At 44.2% G+C, this 12,539-nt stretch overlaps 1 protein-coding gene across 1 annotated transcript in view; it reads right to left on the bottom strand.

Moving 5' to 3' along the window:
* The window catches only part of LOC135561610 (zinc finger protein 827-like), a 44,958-nt gene extending 32,855 nt beyond the window's left edge, over window positions 1–12,103 (bottom strand). The window contains exon 1 of the mRNA XM_065003326.1: window positions 11,772–12,103. The gene's annotated coding sequence lies outside the window, so the exon portion shown is untranslated. The remainder of the gene's footprint in view (window positions 1–11,771) is intronic.
* Between the last annotated feature and the right edge of the window lie 436 nt (window positions 12,104–12,539).

The following is a 12,539-nucleotide window of genomic DNA, read 5'->3' as shown; positions in this document are numbered from 1 at the left end:
AGAGAGAGACTGTGTGTATGAGAGAGCTGGGGAAAGCGAGTGAGCATGGAGTGAAGAGCTGAGCGAGAGAGCTGGGGGGAATGAATCGAAAAAATATGGCTTTTTCCATGGTGGTATTGGGTTGACAGCAGTTTGGCAGAGGCGCCTGAGGCAGTGCCTGCTTGGATTCTAGCCTGTCACTCAGGACAGGGACACTAATCAGGATTGGTCCTGGTACCTTCTTCCTCTTCCCTAGGAATAGCAGAGGGGGGGAGGGAGCCAGAGCCAGTTTGCGTCCATTAGAAAAAGGGAGAGAAAAAAAGAGGGAAGAATCGCAGTGGCACAGCAAGAGAGGCTAACCTTAATTTGCATGCAGGTCCAGGGGAGGAAGAGGTGGGGGGGGGGGGGGGGGCTGTTTCTGTTTCCAATCTCCATGTTAAAACGCCTGGCCAGGGCAGCCAGTGGGAATGAAGAGGCATTGTTCGCCCGCCGCTGCTCCCCGTCACACCTAGGCAACATCTCAAATGACACCCTATTCCCTACATGGTGCACTTCTTTTGGCCAGGGCCTGTAGGCTATGAAGGGAATTGGATGCCATTTGGAACACAGACCCATCGCGCCTTTTCTCGCTTTCAAGGTATAAAAGACATGTCCTGCGTGGCAGATAATGTCGATCTCAAATCCTGACCTGAAATCTATACAGACCAGACATTGATGTACGTCTGTTGTTAGTCTTGTGTGCACTGCATCCATATCCATCCAGCCTTTTCTGGTTCCGTCCACATCTGTCATAACCAGGTTGTGACCTGAAAGCTGCAGCATTCAAAGTCTTGTCGCTGTCTTTCACCCGTGAGAGGCCGTTCTCTGCGGCATAACGATCGCTATGACAACCATCACTTAAGCCCTCCGGGTACAGTGGGTTGGAGCGGTCTTGTTTCTGAAGACCTCATCACTGACTGGGAGGGTGATCAAGGTCAATCCACTGGCTCTCACAAGAGATGCTACATGAGAACAACAAAATGTACTTCCGCCAAAAAAGGATGAGGCGGTTCCTGGCCAAAGGACCAGAAGGAGAGGGAAAAGAAGAGGGAGGGATTGCTGGGATGCTTCCTTTGGCCCAGAGTTGCCGAACACAAAGTCTGGCTGTGCGTGCCAAATTAGGTTTTTAAGCATTCTTTTTTTCACGGAGGATTTGTCGCTAATCTAGAAAACCTTCTGGTAGGAAGTGTCAATAGATCTGGTGCTGACCACTCCCCGTAGAGTGCAGGGATTAATGACCTAGGCTGTGTCCCAAATGGCACCCTATATAGTGCACTACCTTGGACTAAGACCCATGTAGGGATATAGGGTGGCATTTGCAGATGCAGCCCTAGCAATCTGAACCAACAACTGACTGACTTGTCCATTGAGAACACACTGGTAATTCAGGAACGGAAAGAGGCAATCACATACAGATCAGTCCAACTAAACCCTGTTCATTATCAACTCACCAAAAGGTTTTACAAGCTATCCTGAGTTCCAGATTTTTGGGGGGCATGTGTCTCCATTTTGTTGATGATGAGATATCTGGCTAATTAGCATGTCTGAGCCGTCATGATGAGTGATACTCGTCTAGTACTAGACGTCCAATAATGCACCCATCTCATTACCGCGATGAGGACGAATCAGGCGGCAAAATTCCCTCGTTCAGACAACAATGGGACAACGCTAAAGAACCTGAGCCTCTCTACCTCAAGGTCACAGCGGTTCACTCAGAAGACGTGGTGAAGTCATCATCTGCATTGTGCCAAATGGAAGGGCATTCTCCGCACGTGGCAGCCACAGAATCATCAGCGCCAGGTACTCACCTGCGTTTCAGCGTCATAAATAACCTCCACTCGCCCCACCCGCCACTGACAATGGCTTTCACAGAGATGACTTCACGTCAATTAATTTAACTTATCTGGTCTGGAGTGGTGCTTTGTTGTAACACAGCCAAACGCTTCCACTCTCTCTGGATGTGATATATTGTTTCCCTTGAGAGCCTTACATACCGGGTGGTTCCACTACTATGCATCTGCCTGGCCTGACTGCCTCGGTCCCTCTGTCCTGCCTCGTTCGTTCCTGGCACTTTGAATCTCCCCGCGGCAATGAAACGGCCCCAATCAAGGCCCCAAAACCCCCCACAAAGCAGACAGACACAGCTGTTAGCCTGGCTAGTTAAATGCATTAGTGTGGCAGACTCGCTGCTCAACCCAACTGTACAGTACAGTGTTGTGGAAGGAGGTAGTGACTAGGCTTGGGCATTATACCATACATACTAGTGGTCGACCGATTATGATTTTGCAACGCCGATACCGATTATTGGAAGACCAAAAAAGCCGATACCGATTAAATCTGCCAATTTCTATTGATTTATTTGTAATAATGACAATTACAACAATACTGAATGAACACTTATTTTAACTTAATATAATACATCAATAAAATCAATTTAACCTCAAATAAATAATGAAACATGTTCAATATGGTTTAAATAATGCAAAAACAAAGTGTTGGAGAAGAAAGTAAAAGTGCAATATGTGCCATGTAAGAAAGCTAACTTTTCAGTTCCTTGCTCAGAACATGAGAACATTTGAAAGCTGGTGGTTCCTTTTAACATGAGTCTTCAATATTCCCAGGTAAGAAGTTTTAGGTTGTAGTTATTATAGGAATTATAGGACTATTTCCCTCTATACCATTTGTATTTCATTAACCTTTGACTATTGGATGTTCTTATAGGCACTTTAATATTGCCAGTGTAACAGTATAGCTTCCGTCCCTCTCCTCACTCCTCCCTGGGCTCGAACCAGGAACACAACGACAACAGCCACCCTCGAAGCAGCGTTACCCATGCAGAGCAAGGGGAACAACCACTCCAAGTCTCAGAGCGAGTGGCGTTTGAAACTCTATTAGCGTGCACCCCGCTAACTAGCTAGCCATTTCACCTCGGTTACACCAGCCTCATCTCAGGAGTTGATAGGCTTGAAGTCATAAACAGCGCAATGCTTGACGCACAATGAAGAGCTGCTGGCAAAACGCACAAAAGTGCTGTTTGAATGAATGCTTACGAGCCTGCTGCTACCTACCACAGCTCAGTCAGATACTTGTATGCTCAGTCAGATTATATGCAATGCAGGACACGCTAGATAAAGTAGTAATATCATCAACCATGTGTAGTTAAATAGTGATTATGATAGATTGATTGTTTTTCATAAGATAAGTTTAATGCTAGCTAGCAACTTACCTTGGCTTACTGCATTCGCGTAACAGGCAGTCTCCTTGTGGAGTGCAACGAGAGGCAGGTGGTTATAGCGTTGGACTAGTTAACTGTAAGGTTGCATGATTGGATCCCCCGAGCAGACAAGGTGAAAATCTGTCGTTCTACCCCTGAACGAGGCAGTAACCTCTTGATTCTAGCCATCCCGGATCCGGGATCGTGAATACAGCCTCAAGCTCATTACCATAACGCAATGTTAACTATTCATGAAAATCGCAAATGAAATGAAATAAATATGCTAGCTCTCAAGCTTAGCCTTTTGTTAACAACACTGTCATCTCAGATTTTCAAAATATGCTTTTCAACCATAGCAAAGCAAGCATTTGTGTAAGATTATTGATAGCTGGCGTAGCATTTAGCGTAGCATTCAGCGGGCAACATTTTCACAAAAACAAGAAAAGCATTCAAATAAAATCATTTACCTTTGAAGAACTTCGGATGTTTTCAATGAGGAGACTCTGTTAGATAGCAAATGTTCAGTTTTTCCTGAAAGATTTGTTTAGGAGAAATCGCTCCGTTTTGTTCGTCACGTTTGGCTACCAAAATAAAACGAAAATTCAGTCATCAAAACACCAAACTTTTTTCCAAATTAACTCCATAATATCGACTGAAACATGGTAAACGTTGTTTAGAATCAATCCTCAAGGTGTTTTTCACATATCTCTTCGGTGATATATCGTTCGTGGAAGTCTCCTCTCTCCTCTGAATCACATGGACGAATGCTTGCAGCTGGAGTTTACGCACCAATTTCGACAAAGGACACCTGGTAAATGTAGTCTCTTATGGCCAATCTTCCAATGATATGCCTACAAACACGTCACAATGCTGCAGACACCTTGGGGAAACGGCAGAACGTGTAGGCCCGTTCAGGGCGCATTCACAGCCATATAAGGAGACAATGGAAAACAGCGCCTGAAAAATTTTGCTCATTTCCTGTTTGAAGTTTCATCTTGGTTTCGCCTGTAGCATCAGTTCTGTGGCACTCACAGATAATATCTTTGCAGTTTTGGAAACGTCAGAGTGTTTTCTTTCCAAAGGTGTCAATTATATGCATAGTCGAGCATCTTTTCGTGACAAAGTATCTTGTTTAAAACGGGAACGTTTTTTCATCCAAAAATGAAATACTGCCCCTAGTGTTCCAAGAGGTTAACCCACCGTTCCGAGGCCGTCATTGAAAGTAAGAACGTATTAACCGACTTGCCTAGTTAAATAAAGATTAAATAAAAGTTACATTACTTACATTATGAAGCTTACCATAGTTCCCCAGAACAGTTCTGCCTGTCATGAGTTTGTAAATAGCACAATGGGAGAAAGTGAGAGCTGGTGAGTCCATAGCGTTTGATATCTATCGGCGAGTCTCTGGTCGTGTCTACGCTTGACACTTACATGCGACTTCTGCTATCAGAATACGACGATTGCATTGAATAGATGGGTCTAGATGCACAAAAGTGGCTTTGTGGTGTGATTGTGTTCAGATCTGTCTGACTACTTCAGGAGGTGGTCAGGGCTGCATTGTGTGTGGATTCCTCCTCAGTCTGGACACAGTCAGGCTACCGAAACCGCATACAGTGGGCGACGTCATCAGCACTTCTTCCACAAGTCTCCAGAGAACTTGTGTTTTGGGACCGAGAGGGACCTTTTCATTATAAATGTACGAGGAACGTGTTTGCTGGACTCAAGTGCTAGCCAGCTAATCTTCAGAAAAACTTTTTTGTTTGGCTAGAGTTATGCTAACCCGTTTGTAATCTCTTTAGCGTTGCTTGCTGGCTAGCTACAGAAGTTAGCTGGCTAGTTAGCTACGGTAGTAAGTGGGTACAAGTGAAACTGAACAAGAGAAATTGTTGCGTTATCATATTTGGCCTATTCCACCATTTGTAGAAAGCATACTGGCATTTGAATATAGCACGGGAAAAGGGAATCTGGACACACTGTGGACACATTTAAATGTAGGTGTAGACGCATGACGTGTTCGGAATTCCATGATCAGAACTCTATGTGTGGCGCACATGAGGTGAGGAAGTTACACTTGTATGCAATTCACTACCAAATGTTTGCCATCAGATACCTTATAACGGCTTTCTGCCGTGTTTGAGAAGTCAAAGATTTCTTGGTGAGTTATCTGTTCGGCTGCTATTTTTTCCCTGTGCTTCCTAGTGGTGTTTTTTTCTCCTCCCCTCTGCTTTGTGTACACATGCTGCTCTTCCTTCAAATAAGCATGCATCACAACTTTTTCATTTGCACAATTTCTCTTGTTCAGTTTCACTTGTACCCACTCAACGAAAATGACATTTGGTAGCGTGCTTGTATAACTTTATGAGCTGGATTTGCCAGTCTTTGCAATTAGTTTGTCCATTTTCTCTTGTTAGCATTCAGCTAAAAGCATCTATGTGATTTTGATATTACTTGTGCTAATTCTGTGAGCATTCTGGTAATAGATGCGCAACGGGCATTTTTGCGTTTTTAGCGCCCCCTTGTGTGCTATGCCGTGATACCGTAAATCCCAGTATGATGGTATGAAAATCTGGATACTGCCTAAGCCTAGTACCGACTTCCAGACCAGAAGACAGAGTTTGCCTGGCTGCTGCTGCCAGAGGCTAACAAGAGCCTGGCAAGTGTGGGGGCCTCCTGGCCTCTCTTCCACCCACACAGGAAGTGAGGTCATGACATTAGCACTCCGCCATGCTAGAGTGCTCTCCGCCAGGGCGGCAAGATCAGCGTATTGGATGAGAGCCATTTTAAGCCCCCCTAACAACAACATACATCAAGACAGTAGAGCTACATAAAATTACCATGTATTTCAAATCTATGCCAACCTAAGCAAAAACCCTCCTCTGATTTCACGCACCAGTTAGACGCGTACCACATGCTCCGAAATATCCCCACGCCTACAGCTATGGCTTTCTTCTCAGAGACAATTGAGGAGACCTCTCTAATTCTCTGCGATGTCATTTCCATCTCTCTTTTAAGAGTGAAATGAGCCTCGATAATAAATCACATCCCTGTTCAGAAGCAGAGGCAGCAGTCTGACACGACTGGCCGACTAGAGCTTCCTGCTCCCCAGACCTCCCTACTCTCTCTCGTTCTCTATATCTCTACATCCCTCACGCCTGTTAAAGGCCTGTCCTGCAGGGCCCTAGATGCACTTTGTGTGGTACAACAGAGAAAACCGCCCAGAGCTCTTAGCAGCTTCCCCACCACCTCCTCCACCACCACCAGTACTCTCCCTCTCTCTTCCCCTCTGTCTTTCCCAGCTGCACCAGCGAGCTGTTCGCAGTTCCTTACGAACTGCGGCCAACTGAGAGCCTGTGCTACTCCTGTGAGATTGGTATTACTCAGTGCCGGGGCTACGTCCTAGCCAAAGGGCTGCTCTCCGAAGCTGTACATCTCCCTGTTGTGGCTTGTCAACATGGAGAAAATCGTTACCAAGGCTAAGGCACTTCCATTCCACACAGAGGAGTAGGGGGGGGGGGTTTGATTGAGACCAGGTAGGTACTGTGTGAAACAGATTGCTGGTAACTTTGTGATATATCTTTAGGCCTCCTAGTGGACATGGTGGACCTTTCATTTGTTCTGTTAAATTAGGTCAATGTAAAATACAGATGGCACGCTGAAGATGTCGTTCGAGAGAGACCAGATCAAGTGTCATGGTCGACAATCAGGCGGGGAATTCATCCCTGGATCTTTGTCAAGAAACCGCTCTAATTAAGCCTAACTGAATAAGTATTATGGGGGAAGGCAATGGACATCCCTAAATAATTACTTTAGGAGATTTGCATATTATGCTTCCCTGAGTCCCTTTTGTTGGGCATAAAGAAATCCTATCTTAAATTACCTGCTTAGCACCTCTAGTGAGTTTGACACTTGATGAAAAGTGTGTCCAAAACAGAGTTAATTACTCACAAGTAGCCCCCTGAAGTTATTGTGAAGCGAGTTGCTTATCAGACATATTTTTGTCATTACTCAGGGCATTGGAAATTAACCGAAGTGTCACCTCATTGACAACCGTGATTCAAAAGAACATTCTGAATGAATTGGAGGGATTCTCAGTGGATGCTAGGCTTGGGCAATATACCGTACACCGGGATATTTTTAAATACCGCCGAATGATTTTCAATACCTCAAAAAAAAATTTTTTTTTTTTTTTTTATGTTTGAGGGATGCATGCTACGCCACTGTTTAAGTTAAATATGCACTGAACAAAAATATTAACACGTAATGTGTTGGTCCCATGTTCATGAGCTGAAATAAAAATCATAGAAAAGTTCCATGTGCACAAAAAGCTTATTTCTCTCAAATGTTGTGTACACATTTGTTTACATCCCTGTTAGTGAGAATTTCTCCTTTCCCAAGATAATCCATCCACCTGACATATCAAAAATCTGGTTAAACAACATGATCATCACACAGGTGCACCTTGTGCTGGGGGACAATAAAATAAAACTTTACAATGTGCAGGCTTGTCATACAACACAATGCCACGGATGTCTCACATTTTGTGGGAGCGTGCAATTGGAATGCTGACTGCAGGAATGTCCACCAGAGCTGTTGCTAGAGAATTGAATGTTAATTTGCTCTACCATAAGCTGCCTATATTTTTGACTCGTAACGGTTGGTACAGAAACGGTATGACAGTATGAAAATCTGCATACCGCCCAACCGTAGTGGGTGCCCATTGGAATCCTGACAATACCTGCAGGCCTTGGTATTGCCTGCCAGCCTACCTGTTTGATGCAGAAAGCAACAACACATTTTAAATGTGTATTGATCAAACCCCAGAAGCTTCTCTGGAACCAGGCCCATTATAAAGTTAACTTACCCCAACAACTTTCATTTAAGATCAACCGCTGTAGTGGCCTCTCAATTACTATCCATTCAATTCTCCATCAAGTCACGGAGAGACTGAATGGGGCCAGTTTTAGGCCTACCCACTGAATCTGAATGGTGTTGACCGCGGCGGGTCTCAAACTCCCCTCTATGTAAGCGTATGCTGAAGGAGGCATCCCACCACCTTCCTCCTGCCCTTTAATTCATTTCTAAGTGAAAGCCTGTGTATCATTATTCGCTTCAGCTCCAGTCGGCAGACATCGCGGTCCATGAGAGCCCGCGCCCCGTCAAGTTGAGGGGTGGTGGGGGGTGAAAAGTGGCGGAGGGGATTCTTGGCAGAAATTCCCCACAAATTTGATGCCAAGAGCAAAATGGAAACCTCCCCTCATTTTCCTTTCCCCTTAATCCAATGTTTTCAAGCCCCGGGCCCCACCAAGGTCATTATAATCATAGAAAGTGGAAGGGCGCCAGTGACCCGCCATTACAGTAAGGTACAGAACCACCCAGCCATTGGCTGGTGGTGAGGAGGAAGGGAGAAGAGCACTCGGTCGGTCAGGTAGAGGCAGGGGCTAAAATCCCTCCATTTCAAATGCAGATAACCTGAGGAACCAGCAGAGGAGGAGACAGGGAGAGGAGAAAAAGTCTCCTTCTCTCGCTCTCCCAGTGCCCCTGACCTTTTGCCCTTTATGATCGGGTATCTCTCTCTCATTTATTTTTAGCTTACAATTCGTATCCATATCTTGAGTTTAAGCCTACTTCAACATTTATTTCTGGAGATAGGCCCTATAGCCTAAAGCTAATTCAGAATGCTTGCGAAATGATCAAGAGTAGAGAGGTTTTATAAGTAATATTTGGTGACATAACACAAGTATGACCAATGACCTAGAAACCTCTGGGCCTGAAAGAATGCTGCTTGCGTTGACAATATTGCAAAACCGACCTCCAGCATAATCTACACGTTAAAAAAAGGTACTACTTTTACATGTAAAAATCTCTATGCTTTATCCAAGTGATAATTTTACCGTCAATATTTACAGTAAGTAATCGGCCAATAGAATTCAACATAGATAATCATGCGCGTACCAAAATCATAAAGAGTGGCCGTTTCATTGTGGCGCCAAAGGTCATGTTTACTTGTCTGAGTGAGGGTGCTGCACTGTACTGTGACCTCCATGGCCAGCTTGTGAGTATGTGTGTGTACGTGTGTGTGCCCTCTCTCACATGCCATGTATGCTAATATACACAGCATGACGCTTGGCCTGCACAGAGCACAAAGCAGAGTACACAACCCCAAATATCTAGACCTGCATGTGTCTGGGCTAAGATAAAGCACCTTTAGTAGTTTAAAGGCAATGTGTAATCGTGCTCTTTTCACCAGAGGGCATCGGTACAGATGCAGACATCTGAACTTCAATATTGTGCTTGTTCCTGGCACGTGACCAATCGGTGTAGGTGTTGTTAGCTGAACAATGAAAACAAACAGACAGTCGGCCAATGAGGTGAAGTGGCAAACCTATACAGGAGGAAAACCTATACAGAATAAATAAACGTTGTCCTGTATAAGTTTTGTGATTGAATGGGGGGGAGAAGTAAAATATTGGCCTCAACTTCTTAAAAGAAAAAGCTTTCTCTTTGTTATTATATGAAATCCTGTAATTGACGCATACAATAGGCTATTACATGATGTAACATGTCTATAACATTACTTAATCCAGGGGTGTTAAACTCATTCCATGGAGGGCCTAGTGTCGGCTGGTTTTTGGGTTTTCCTTTCAGTGAAGACCTAGACAACCAGGTGAGGGGAGTTCCTTACTAATCAGTGACCTTAATTCCTTAATCAAGTACAAGGGAGGAGCGAAAACCCGCAGACACTCGGCCCGCCATGAAATGAGTTTTACATGTGACCTAACCCATATAATATAACTAAATAGTTGGAGCCCCAGGGTACTGTATGGTGCGTCAGTTAGTGGAGGTGAGCAGAAGGAGCTACAGTAGGACAGGTTCATTGTAATGGCTGGAATGGAATCAAACAGAGGGAAACCACGTTTGACCATTCTATTTATTCCATTGCAGCCATTACAATGAGCCCGTCCTCCTATATCTCCTCCCACCAGCCTCCACTGATGTCCTTATATGCTGCTCCGTCCACTCCAGCGGCGTTTCTAGGTACGTACATTCGCCATCAGTAACATGTGAGTGAGAGCTTACTGTTCAAATATCACTCTCTCACCCAGCCAACCGACCGACGCAATTTCCCAAGTTCAACTCTGGGTTAAACACCTGAGCGCTGTATCAGTGGATGAGGAGAGAACGGTCTTATTTTGGGGATGTTTTGTGACTGGGACTGGATATGTGAACGTTTGTAGTAGCCTAAATACTCACATGTGGAAAGATTGGACACGAATAGTTCACACTATGGCACTACAAACGCTAATTTGATATTTACTGCACTGTTTTCACATTTTGTATACTTTATACAACTAAGTTTACAAATCCCCTTTTGATCACAGCTAGTAATAGCACTGAACAGTTGCATTGTTTGACATTTAAGAAAGACTACACTGTGTCATTATGGTACATTCATTAAGTCATCATTGATTTATGAGATTAATTACATTTGCATACCAATATAACTCATTAAGCCATGTTCTTACGCAGGTCTTCAGGACATTGCACTACAGCAGGGGAAATTGCCACACTAAGCCAATTCCTATGTGATCATTTTATCCACACATTCTACCTAGAAGTCATCATCTAGCGGCCGAAGTGTGTCACTGCAGCTTTTCATTATTGGACTGATAAAAGCACAATCTTAACATCCAAGCTACACAGGGTCAAATGAACAATGTATATACCAAAATCGCACATTCTGATGTACATTCGGAGTAACGACATAACGAGAAATGTGCCATTTCGCGTCTCTAGCCCGCGTTATTGATCGTAGTCTGTCTGCAATGAATGGCTGCAAAGGGAAGGAGAAAAAAAACTGAACTTCAGGTGACCGACCATGGCTTTGACATAGCCTGCATGCAGACATGAACCTCGCTGAACTGGGCGGAAGAAAATACCTCTGCTTCAAAAAAAAATATCATCTCCAGACTTTCAAGAACTCGACGTAAAAACAGAGCGAGCGCCTACCGAGGGAACCAATACACCCGTTTTGAGTGGTGAGAGAGAAAGTTAGACGTTTATATTAACCGAAATGTGAAGTTAGCTACCGAGCGTTACTAGATAGCGCTATTACTAGGAACACTGAGGTACGGTTAGCCCCGAGTCTGGCTTGTCTGATCCGACTGACCCTTCATTTTATTGCGGCCAGATTCTCAGATCCTCCCCTTTCTCCCCCGAAAGAGACTTGCTCGCACGGACAGATAAACGAAAACGCTCAGACATTATACCATATACAACCGATACACAAGCTATCTGACCGCAACCTTTAGGGGAAAGGGGACCTTTATCGATTATACTCGATTAAAGCCACGTACAGCTCATGCACTCGTTGGCTAGCTAACGTTACTCATCGCCAACAACATGGCTGCCTTGCTCAGACCTAAAAAAAGGAGAAATAACCTACGCCGTGTCTTTGTCTGTTTCACCTCTTTAACCCTAAACTACTGCGCAAAACACACGAAGACCCATTAAAATTGCACAAAACCAGCAAACGACTTACGTGAAGGCAGGCGTTTGGGTTGCTCCTGCTTCCTCCTTGGCATTTTCCCCCTTTTTGTCACATTCTCCTCCTTGTTTTAGGGATAAGAAGAAAAAAGGTTTTTCCCCATTGAGATTGTAGGCGAGAGTGATGGCAGGGACTGTATACCTGTCTTGTCCTCGCGGTTTAAAGTGTATTGTTGGGTATAGGACCACAGGAGGAGGAGGGTTCTGTGCTGTTGTTGTTGCCGTGTCTTGACTATGGCTGCTCTCTGTGTAAGTGTGTCTCCGAGCCCCTAACTAACACTAATGCCGGGATCAAAGGGCAGCAACAGTAGAGCAGACACACACACGCTCGCACACACGCTCTAGAGGAGCTCGCCCGCGATAGCAGCGTAGAAACGGACAAGGTGCCCCCAAGCTTACAGGGTGTATTGCGGAGTGCAAAACCCCTACATATATTTTTTTTAATGTATTTGATAACTTCTATAAATAATAAATAAGGGAAAGATACTGAAATACAGTATCAGTACAGTATTTTTCATATTGATTGTATTTACTTTTTTATTTATATTACACATACATTATAAATATATTTTCTAAATGTGAAATGAATTGATGAAATTATGGATTGAATAGTAATTCAGAAGCCCAATGGAAATCCCCAGTTTCCCCAAATAAACAATTATGATTAATTTGCATGAAACATACATTTGAAATGAACCCTTTCATTTTCACACTTGCATAACCCCCATATTCATGAGGCTACAGATGCACACATTTCATTTCT

This window comes from Oncorhynchus nerka, linkage group LG18, assembly GCF_034236695.1.
Source record: "Oncorhynchus nerka isolate Pitt River linkage group LG18, Oner_Uvic_2.0, whole genome shotgun sequence".
NCBI lineage: Eukaryota > Metazoa > Chordata > Actinopteri > Salmoniformes > Salmonidae > Oncorhynchus > Oncorhynchus nerka.
Note: the sequence above shows the minus strand (reverse complement) of the source record. Positions and strands in the feature narration are given on the sequence as shown.